Source organism: Musca autumnalis, unplaced genomic scaffold (genome assembly GCF_047663935.1).
Source record: "Musca autumnalis isolate F117 unplaced genomic scaffold, ASM4766393v1 scaffold_3, whole genome shotgun sequence".
NCBI lineage: Eukaryota > Metazoa > Arthropoda > Insecta > Diptera > Muscidae > Musca > Musca autumnalis.
The window spans coordinates 250,508,578-250,520,577 of record NW_027411866.1 but is presented as its reverse complement, the minus strand read 5'-3'; the positions used below and the strand labels follow the sequence as shown (position 1 = coordinate 250,520,577).

At 40.0% G+C, this 12,000-nt stretch overlaps 1 protein-coding gene across 2 annotated transcripts in view; it reads left to right on the top strand.

Annotated features, from left to right (window-relative positions):
* The first annotated feature begins 6,357 nt into the window (after positions 1-6,357).
* LOC141399304 (solute carrier family 41 member 1) overlaps positions 6,358-12,000 on the top strand; it is a 141,116-nt gene continuing 135,473 nt past the window's right edge. Inside the window, exon 1 of one of the 2 annotated variants that reach the window (XM_073977799.1) lies at positions 6,358-6,555. The gene's annotated coding sequence lies outside the window, so the exon portion shown is untranslated. The remainder of the gene's footprint in view (positions 6,556-12,000) is intronic. The other variant, XM_073977793.1, reaches the window with a different exon arrangement.

The following is a 12,000-nucleotide window of genomic DNA, read 5'->3' as shown; positions in this document are numbered from 1 at the left end:
ATATGTGTGGTCGGCAGTGGTATGTGGAATTCAGGAACGAGAAATCCAAGCCCCGTAGAGGGAAACAGGGAGTTCCCCAAGGAGGGGTGATATCTCCGGAACTGTTTAACTTCTACCTTTCCTGTATGCCTGGAAATACATCATTCCAGCAGTTGGATTGCAAAGGCATTGGCAACAAAGTCAGCGAAATAGTAGACCGTATGAGTCGGACAAAAAAGGGTTGTGTTTGCGGTAGGGTCGGGCAGCCCGAAGCCTTCGGCCCCAAAGGCAACGAAACTTTCGGAACCCCCTACTCTGACCTAGAACGGTTGTTACTTTCAACGGCCTGACAGCAACTGATCCGAATAGGTTGGGGTCTTATTTTAACCGGCAGTTTGTAGAACGTCCCGAGAGTTATAGGGTTGCTACGCTGTATAGGAGCCCTCACAGCAGAGGAATCCACCACAATGTACGATGTTGCAGACGCAAAATCATCCAAAGCGTTTGGCCCACACGGAATCTCAATGTTATTTAATGTATGTAACAAATGTCTTCAATCTGTCGTTAGTCACCAAACATCTACTGAACTCTGGCAGGGATCTCCTTTTTTCGCCAATAACAAAGATTCTAGAGGCACAGGTTCCCAGTTGTCCAACATCAGCATGGACATGCACATCTAGGTTGGGGACTGAACCAGAGCAGGGCGTACGACCGAACAGTTATGGTGGCTCTTAACCTATAAAAAACTTTCAATACCGCCAACCATGCCAAGCTGTTCGAGAATGTAGAGAAGACTTCTTGGACGGCTGAAATGAGGCTCCCCTGAACATATTGGTCGATTGTGCCCTGCCATCTCCACCCGTTCCTTCTCATCCTGATCTTTTCGTAGAAGCTTCCGGAGATGCTAAATTGATTGTCGATATATATACATTTCGCCCGTTAACAGCATTGGGACAGTTATCATCATAGCATTTTCCACCTCCTGCAAGGAGATAACAAAATTATTGCCTGATGTTCAAGCTCTCCGGACATTTCCATTGTCAGTCCATCTCTAATTCCAGTTTAATTCTGACAATCCTTTGTTTGCCGCACTAAATGCATTTCAATTTTAGCCACTGTGGAAAAAACCAGAGGTTTCGTTGAGCCCGGACAACGCCTAGAGCTTCTGCCTTCCTCCATAAGAATACTTATTTTCAGAAGAAAGTGTATGGGATAGGTAGCTACAAAAAAATTACACAAAAATGAAACCTTGCTAACGTTGGGCGCCATTTCTAAATTATTTCACTTTGTCCGTGTTCATGAAAAAGACTGTCGGCATCTTACCCATTACCACTCTGGTTTAGCTTCTCAACAGCTCTTGCTATTTTCATTTTACTAGAACAACCTTGACTGACAACAAGACTGCAATTTTGCAACCAATATTACACAGAGATTTAGTTGAGCCCGGCAAACGATTATATCTTCCGCCTTCTTCCATAAGAAGATTTCTTCTTTTCACAAGAAAGCCTATGAAACAGCTAGCTTCAAAACGATTACACACAAGAAGAAAATATTGTTGGGCGCCATTTCTAAAGGATTTTCCATTCTTTCGGCATCCAACCTATTACAAGGGTGATTTACCTTCTCAACAGTTCTTGGAATTTCCAGTTGACTTTCACTGATGGGGTTACTCTGTATTACAGACTGTAATGCCAGAAAGGAAAAATGAACAAACATACGGGTATGTTTACCTCCCACTTCACGCCTCAAGCATTTTTTTCACCCAATTTACTCCTATTTTTTTAGAATTTCTTCCACCGTTCCACTATCTCGTTTCCCTCAACATTGCAATGCCCTGGAACCCAGCAAAACCTAACAACTATGTTACATGACAGACCTGCAGCTTTGAACTGTCCTGGACTTAATACTGTATGACCCTAGCGCTTTTAGAGCAGCCTGACTGTCCACGTAAACAGTGACTGCAGTATCTATAAGGTCCGTCATTCCCACTATTAACTCCAAGGCTTTCCAAACCGCAAAAACTTCTGCCTGAAAAACACTACAATTGTCATTTAGCTTATACGAGTTCCTGATGTCTAGTTCTTCACAAAACACACCAGATCCCGTGCTTTCTTCCATCTTCGACCCATCGGTGAAGATTGACAGGCTATCGGGAAGTGGTCTGCCTTGTTCCCATTCACTCCTGTCGGGTATTATTACTTCAGCTGTGTCGAAGTCCAGGCTTGGTGGGATGTAGCCAGTCTCATCTCCCCGGTCTCCTAGTCCAATCTGACTACATATCCGCTGTAGAACTCTAGCATGTCCAAGATGTGAACCACGCCACAGATTTAGCTCCTTAAGCCTTAAGGCAGATCGTGATGCTTGATACTGTACAAGAATATCCATGGGTTGGACGTTCAGTATGGCATTCAATGCAGCCTGAGGGGTGCTTCTTGCTGCACCAGTAATGAGTACTGACGCAGATCTTTGCACAGTAGCTATTTCGGACAGATTGGAATTATTGCCTAGGGCATGCCACCAAACGAATGGGACTGACCACTGTCCTATACAGCCAATGTATTACATGTGGTCTGAGGCCCCAACTCTTGCCTATGGAATTCTTACAGGAATAGAGCGCGATCAAACCCCTCTTGGTGCGCTCCTCCGTGTTCCTTCCATCTTAGCCGATGGTCCAGGACCACTCCCAGGTATTTCGCCTCCGTAGAGAGATCCAACCGCACTCCATCCTGCGTTGGCGGCACAAATTCGGCAATATTTCTTTTTTTTGGTGAATAGTACCAGCTCAGTTTTCGCAGGGTTCACCCCAAGACCATTGTGGTGGATCCAGCGAGAGAGCTTAACCAGCGCACCCTGCATCAGTTCCGACAGCGTCGACAAGAATTTTCCACTGATTAAAAGGACAACATCGTCAGCATATGCTACTACTTTAGTCCCCAGTCTATCGAACTCTTTGGGTATCCCATTCACCACTAGAATCCACAGCAGTGGAGATAAAACATCACCCTGTGGGGTGCCCCTAGTGACTGACTTCCTTACGGAACTCTCTCCAATACTGGAATTGATCAGTCTGCTTTCCAGCATTCTGTCAATCCAGTTGATTGGGATAGAGGGGACACTCAATTGCTCTAGAGAAGAATGAATGGATTCAAGCTTCACATTATTGAACGTTCCTTCTATGTATAGAAAAGCGGCCAGTGTGTGATCCAAGTTATCCATGTTCTTCTCTATGTAACCCACTACCTCATGTAGAGCTGTTTCTGTAGATTTCCCTTTCATATAAGCATGCTGAGAACTGCTTATAAGGTCACGATTTATATAAGATCTAATCTCCAAGTCGAGTAGCCTTTCTAGAGTTTTTAATAGAAAAGAGGAAAGACTAATCGGTATGTAGTCTTTCGGCAACGCGTGGCTTGATTTCCCAGCCTTGGGAATATAAGTTACTGTTACCTCTTTCCACAGTGCCGGTATGTGCTACAGCAATAGCAAGCCTTAAAAATAACCTTCAGTATAGTGATCAATATCGGTGGTGCGTTTTGAAGCATCGCCGGAATGACACCATCTGGGCCAGGAGATTTATAGGGTTGAAAAGTGCTGATCGCCCAAGAGATCCTTGAATCAGTTATCAACCTATCGACGAAGATCCTCTCGCCGGGTGTATAGGTTCTGTTCATTTCGTGAGTCTCTGTCAGTAGGTCAAGAGTCGGAGTTCGTCCACGTGCCGTCATTTCGTTTGATGCTCCCAATAGGTTTGGGGTCCTTTGAGATTAAGTCCATATTTACATTAGGCGATTTTCCTTGCGGCAATTGTCAGTTTGTAGGTGAGAGAGGGTGTTGAGAGGCAAAGGGTTACCATATGCCTCACCTCTCTCTCCATCACACTGACAATTGCCTCAAGGAAAGTTGCCTAATATAAATATGGACTACCTTACGAAATCTTGCCGCCTCGTTTACTCCCTCTATCGCCTCACTAAAGTTAATCCAGGAGCTCCTCTTGGCTTTCCTGACCTCACTTTTGTACCTATTGAAACTGTTGCTATACAAATCCCAATCCGTACTAAGCTTGGTCCTGTACGCTTTGTTATATGCTCTCCTGCTAGCTTTCCTTAGGTTAGCCAGATCTTTGTTCCACCAAACGGGCTGTGTTCTCCTACCTAGATAAGTTAATGGGCATGTCTTTTCATATCAATCCCTGAGTACATTTGTGAGATCCTCAACCCGACTGTCAACTTCCCTCTCTGTGTGAAGTTTACAAATTTCACACAGTCTTGAAGAGGCCATAGAGTTGTATTTCTCCTAATTGGTTCTCCTGGGATTCCTATGAGGTGGTTGCCGTTTACTTTCACTCGAGACTCGAAAGTGTATCGTCCTATGGTCCGAAAAGGAGCATTCCTGCGATACTCTCTAGTCTGGTATGGAAGTATCCTCCATATTTGTAAGAGTGAGGTCTATTACCTCCTCTCTTACCCTATTCTGGAAGGTGGCCGTATTTCCCCTATTACACACTCGTAGATTATTAATTAAAATAAAATCGAATATGGACTCACCTCTCGTATTAGTGTCACTGCTTCCGCAGTGGATCTCTTCCATTAGCTTGCGCACCAATCGACTTGGTGGGTCAGGTACCTCAGGTACGGCATGTAGACCGAGGCTAGCACCAAGGCCCTTCCGGAGCCTAATTCCAGCCTCAATACTGCTGTGTCGCCATCACTATAATTATAGAGATGAATTAGATTTAGACTTCTCTTCGCTATACCTTACCTTCTCCCCATTCGATGAGTAGAATAGGGAGTACCGCCCATCGTTTAGTCCAGAAACCCTATTTTGTAGAGATAGGGTTCCTGGACTAAAGCGAAGTCAATCTCAGACTTTGTAAGGGAGAGAAGGAGTTCGGCTGCTGCCGCTTTGCACCACGCAGAGGCCCTGCTGCATATACTCCTTACTGATACTGTAAGTTCAGCTCTCTCTTACAAGCCTTGATGAGATCCGCACTCGAGCTGTCCATGGTGAACTTCATTAAAGTACCTCCCCCTTCGGGTAAGGAGCTCACCAGTTTCCAGCTGTCAGTCTGGATAGGCCTATTCTGCTTCCTAATAAGCTTCAGCACCACTGCCACATCCGTGTGCCAAAGTCCTCGATGGAATTTCATGGATCGAAATCGCAGCCAGCCTGCAACCGTCCCACAGAGAGTCAGAGCCATTCATTGTTTGAATGAGGAAATCTCACGATTCATCATCCTTGCAGTTAATGACAATAGGAAATCGTGGAATAGGATGGCAATTCCTCCGCCTGTATCTCTGTGTTGTCTAAGGACAGAGTAGGATGAGGATTTTGTCACACAAAATAAGCTTGATTTAGCCAATCCAGTAGATAGAAGTTGTCATTTTTATACAATCATGATGAAATTATAAGGTGGCGTAAAACGACCAGCTGATTGGTTTCAATCTGTCAATTTTTATGTTATTGTGAATCATTTGTATGAAAACATAAACAAACATTTTGACATATTGAAGAATTTTCGGCCAACATACAGTTGTTGTTGTGCTACTTACGTGACTTTATAAATAGATCTTGTATACAATATACATGTCGCATCATTCAACAATATGGTAGTAACTCAAAATTTGAAAATTTTCACTTTTTATTAATAAAACGATACATACTGATCAACTCCAAGGGACCGACGAAATTGGTCGCTATGACCGATATGTCGCTATAATGCGTACTTTACACGATATGTTTTTTACATATGAGCTGTCACTTTGCATATATATTTTGTATGGGAGAAGTGACAACTCATATGTAAAAAACATATCGTGTGAAGTACCCATAATAATAGGCCGTTTACATATAACCGGGTTAACCCAGTGGGTCTGGGTTTCAAATGTCATTTCCATTGTGTATACTTCAAATAAATCCTCATAAAGAAGGTTAACCCTGCAAAAAACTATAATCTAAACGCCGTATAAGCGATATTTGTTTTGTGTGGACTGTAAAGAGCCGCAGAAATTCGGACTTTTGGTTGGTTGGTTTCGTCGTTATAACCAATATGTCGTTTTTAACGATTTCAACTATATAAAATAAAAAAGGATAAAACATAATAATAAAAAGATGTTGGGTATAAAGGTTCTAATAACTTCACTTTTAAACAGTTTCATAGCTGTGTTCATTTATCACAATTGTTTGAATCATCCCATTGTACATTGCTCTCAATGGCATTCACAATAGCATAAGGCACAAAGACCGACATTTGTCTTTCTCTCCCTAACTGTCATCTCCATGTCCCCAAAAAGCTCTGAACGCATGCCAAAACAAACAGAGAAAGAGGAAAACAAAAAATGCCATCAACAACCCCCCAAACAAAAAAATAACTTTTCTCTCATTCACATTATTCTCTGAGAACTTTCAACTACTCATATGTATGTATTTGTGTGGATTTCGTTGGGATAATGAAAACTTAACGTACAAACAGCCTGTTTGCAGGCTCTTTTGAGTTCAGTTTGAAATTTGTCAATGAAGTCTGTGGTAAGCTTCAAGTTATTCGCGCTGTTACCGCGACTAAAGTTGTCTGGAAAAGATGTAAGTTATGGTGAAATTTCTTGGTTCTTTTCAAGACCAATCGAGAAAAAAGATGAAAGAAAAATTTTGTTTGTTTAGTTCTGCCATTGTTGTGTTGTTAATGTGCAATTAGAAGAAAATCAAAGAAAAAATGTTGTGCTTGGAGAAAAATTAAGCTTGCTTTTCATTGAAAATGTTAAAGTTGAAAGAAAAAAAAGGAATGCAAAGTACATAAAATAAAATGTAGCAAAAAAAGAATTACACAAGTGCTTCTTAGTATCTACACGTGTGTTCGTGTGTGTGGCAGTATTGTTCATTTGCATACAAACGCACATGGAATTTTGTATCTGTGAATTGAAAAATATGAAACAAGAATTAAAAACCAAAAACAACAAAATACCTACAAACCAACATTTCAAGAAAAAAAAGACCTTAAAAACCATACGGCCAACTTCAGACGCAAAATGTTGCGCTGGACAATGAAACTGGTGGTCTAGGTTGCATAATTTAATCATTGTGTGGTAAAAAATAATTCTGAAATTATTCAACCACAATCCGCAACTAGCTTCAGTGAGAATGTGTCTACATAAATTTGTATGTATTTTTATTTTACAAAAAAAAAACGGCAAGTAAGTTTTTCTGTTAAGATTTGTGGTTAATATCATCATCAATAACAAAGAGTTGTTCAATTGTGTTGAAATTGCAGAAATAAAAGCCAGACAGGCCAGTCATAAATAATACATAACACATAAAGGGCGTTATGTTTAGCATTGAAACAATTCCAGGAGGGCAACCCATCTCATCCTTTTTTTATAAGCTTTGCCTTTGTCTGCCTTCCATATACGCATAGGCAGGCAATGAAGCGAATACCTCACCATCTTCAATTCATACGCACCAAAAGTCTGCTTAGTATACCTTATTAGTGTGTAAGTGTGTGTGTTCATGTCTGCCTAACAAGATTTGAGTCCATGTTTTCTGCATTCATCTTCATCACCGCCATCATCAACGTGTTCCTCTTTAATGGGGTTTAGTGCTTACGTTTTCGGGCAAAAAAATCAATACGAAAAAATTTCAAAATACTTCGTAATTTTCCCAGCAACAATTCGTTGCTGATTACAAATTGTCACTTTGTTAGGCAGTGAAAGAGTAGAGATATGAATTCCAAGAGAGTAAATATAATGGAATAATTAAGTGAGAACATTGACAACAATTATCCTTCCTTCTCTCTCACCAGCAGAAAATTAATGAAGAGAGATGTGGAAATCCACATTGACAAGTGAGAATAGAGAATGAAATGAGATTCATCTAAAACTTTGATGTACACGCCTGCACGTTATCGTAACAACAGAGAATAACAAATCCAAATTAGAGCCATGTCAGCCGTTTTTTAACAAAGGGACATTACTCTCCCTACAATTCTCTCTCATTTATTTTGGACACCAATAATCTAAAAGACAATTTTAATTAGGAATTTTGGAGGCACGTAAGGAATTTTTTTGTACTTTACAAAATTCCAATATCTTTGAATGAAGACTGATTTATCTGTCAAATTAAATTGTTATAAGAAGAGATAATATGAAAAAAAGAAATGAGAATATAGTTAAGTAGAGAGAAATTCTGAAAGTATTCGTACTTTAGATAGCAGAGATATCCAAAATAAATATCGTAGAATTTGTGGTTGAGAAGTGTGATTTTGATAAAGAATAGCAGACAGAACAACGAAAGTTTGGTTTCTTGTTACAACAGCGTATGCGGAATGACAACCCAAGTCACAATAATGCAGGTAGACAAATCATTTTATGAGGCATTAAGCTGTCAAATAGGTTATAATATAAAATTTATGAGGCATTAAGCTGTCAAATAGCTTATAATATAAAAAATACCAATATATAAAACAAAAAAAAAAGTTTAATTCTTCAAATATGAGGAAATTTTTGAAGGCAAGTAATAGGAGATCAATTGTTTTAATAAAATTAAGATTTTTGGAGAAAATTGCTTAAAGCAAATGAAAGACACTAGTTGTTCTTGCAGACTGAAAAATACCCCACTGCAGTAAAAAATAAACTACTAACACAACTACCACCTTTTAATGGAATTAATTTCATATTTGTATGAAATAGCAAAAAATGTTGCAAAATAACTTAAATCATGGACTCCTGTCTCTGATCGCATTATCACCGCTCGTTTTCATACAACAATAAAGAAGGGCGTCACAATAATACAATGCTACTCACCAACCGAAGACGCTGACGATGCAGTTAAAGACGAATTTTACAATCAATTTACGGTAACACTAGATAGCCTTCCGAAGAGGGATATACCTATCCTTATGGGGGACTAGATGCAAAAATTGATAGCAGCAATGATGGTTTCAGCCATATTATGGGAAAACATGCAATGGGGTCAAAAAACAACAACGGTGAACGTTTTATTGAAGTCTGTCAAACTTTTGACTTGGTCATCGGTGGCTCATTGTTTCCACATAAAAACATACACAAATATACATGGACATCGCCAAACGGTATAACCAGGAACCAAATAGACTATATAAGCATTGCCCGAAAATGGAGAGGTTCATTGCAGAACGTTCGCTCAAAACGGGGAGCTGATATCGACAGCGATCATGAGTTAGTTGTCGCATCAATAAAAATCAAATTAAAAAATATAAAACATTAAAATATGGCAAAAACGTGTAAACGTCTCAATACATCTAAGTTAAAGTGCAATGAAGTAAAGGAAGAAATTGAAAACACTCTAAGAAATTGTCTACCAGTAACCGATGCCACGTGGAGCATACGTGCAATATGTTACGCGAGATGGGAAACACTAAAATTGGATGCAGGCAATATGAATGGAGGAAACAATGTATATCAGATACAACATGGGAACTAATACTACAAAGAAACCTCCTAAAAAGACTGCAGAATTATAATGCGGACTTCAGACCCCAATACAAAGATACTGAGAAAGCCGTAAAGAGTTCAGCAAGAGACGGTAAAAGAAGATATCTACGAAACTTGGCAAACGAAGCGGAGGCTGCAGCAGGAGCGAATATGAGAGAGCTTCACAAAATAATTGGCCAAATAGCAAACCAAAATATATACATTGTACAAAAACCAGATTATAAAAGACGAACAGGGACGACTGCTAACAACAACAGAAGAGCAAACCGGCAGATGGAGACAACACTTCGACTGCTGAAGATGACAACATAAATTTGAACAGCCGCGAAAATGAATCAGTAAACCATAACAGGGTGCCACCGTGGTGCAATGGTATGCACGCCCGCCTTGCACGCAGAAGGTCAGTGGTTCGATTCCCCGGCCAGGCAACATCAAACATTTTTCAACGGTGGAAAAATACCCCTCAGTAATGTTGGCGACATTTCCTGAGTATTTCAGCCTTGAAAAACTTCTCTACAAGTGGTGTCTTAAGGCACGCCGTTCGGACTCGGCGATAAACAGTAGGTCCCATACCATTGAGCTTAATATGAATCGGGGTGCACTCATTGATATGAGAGAAGTCTCCCTTGTCCCGTATGGGATACTGTGGAACACTGTTTGTTTGTTTTGTTAAACCATAAAATAAACGTTGAAGAACCGAACATAACTGAAATAAAAATAGCAATCGATAAACTGAAAACAAACAAAGATCCAGGAGAAGACGGCATTCCACCTGAACTCCTATAAACAAACTCTCAAGTATCGGCAGAAATACTAGCGCCGCATATACAGAAAGCTTGGTTATTAGAACAGCTACAAGAAGCGTTGACAAAAGGAACCATAGTAAAACTGCCAATGAAAAATGACCTCAAGGATTGCAATAACTGGAGGGGTATTACGCTGCTGAACACAATATATAAAATACTGCCAATTATAATAAATAACAGGTTGGAGTGTGTCGAACAATCTATGTGGCTTCAGGCCACATAGAAGCTGTTTAGACCAAATAAACACTCTTCGTATTGTCATTGAACAGTCGATTGAATGGCGATCACCACTTTACATCGTCTTTATCGACTTCATGAAAGCTTTTGATTCAAAAAAAAAAAAGAACCGCTATATGGGAAGCTTTGAAAAATAAAGGAACACCGATGAAGCTAATTCGTATAATCAAAGCAATGCACGACAACGCATCCCTTCACGTGCGTCACAACGGGACCATTAGTGACCCCTTTTATACCAATGCTGGGGTTAAGCGCGGTTGCCCACTGTCACCACTACTATTCGCCGTAGTTCTAGACGAAATTATGTTGAAGCTGTCCCACAAGAAAAGAGGAATTATATGCGATATGCACAAACATCTAGAATATCTAGCGTATGCGGATGATATTTGCTTATAATCCCACAAATTCTCCGATATGCAACAAAAATTGAATGAGATGCAACAAAAATTTAATGATATAGTGTTGACAAGACAAGCAGGCCTGGGGGGTTACTCTCTATTGCGATGCGTTAGAAAAATGCGATGCGAAAGGAAATTAAATGCGTCTTTAATACGTTTTCGTATCTCCTTTCACAAGTATTTTTGTTCCTTTTTCCTTTCTGGCACAGCCGCAATCTGTGATACAAAAGCATATCTCAAAATCGTGCGTTAACGCAAATATCTTGCGCTAACAAAATAACAAAAGCAAACGCATCGCAATACAGAGTAACCCCCCTGGATGTTAATATTGGCAAAACTTTTGCAATGTGAATAAACAACTCGGTCGATTGCAGCTTTACGATTTCAAATCACCATATCGAGTTTGTCAAAAGCTTTTGTTATTTGGGCAGCATGATGTCGACTGACAACGGCGTAGACGACGACATTGCCAACCGGCTGAAAAAAAGCCAGATCAGCATTTGGCCGCTTAAATAAAATCTGGAGAGCAACACAAATATCCCAGAACACCAAATTAAAAATTTTCAACTCATGTGTAAAGTTAACACTCCTTTATGGTAGTGAAACATGGCTCACATCAAAAAATTTAGCCCAAAAACTTCAAACCTTCATCAACAAATATTTTGGCCAAACACTATCTCAAACCTAGATCTACATATTAGGATGTGAGAAGAATTTATTATAAAGCAAACCGCTAGACGGAAGTGGAGATGGATTGGGCACACTTTAAGAAATCCGGTGACCAGCATTCCTCGTGCGGCTCTAGAATGGAACCCTCAAGGACCTCGGCGTCCAGGACGTCCAAAAAACACATGGCGCAGACAATCCAAAATTAATTACTATGAATAAAAAAATCAGTGAAAAAATCAGTAAAAATTAAGTGAAACTAATATGTTATTGGACTACGATATTTATCCACAGCCTGTAAAGAATTTGAATCTATTGGCTGAAATAAAGCAATATAAATACATTTGGGCAGTTAGTGTTTATATCGAGGGATGCTGGTTCTATAATTTCTGTTGAGTCTAGAGTAGAAGAGATATCGGGATAGTTGTTCAGAGTTTCCATGAAGTGGTCTCGCCA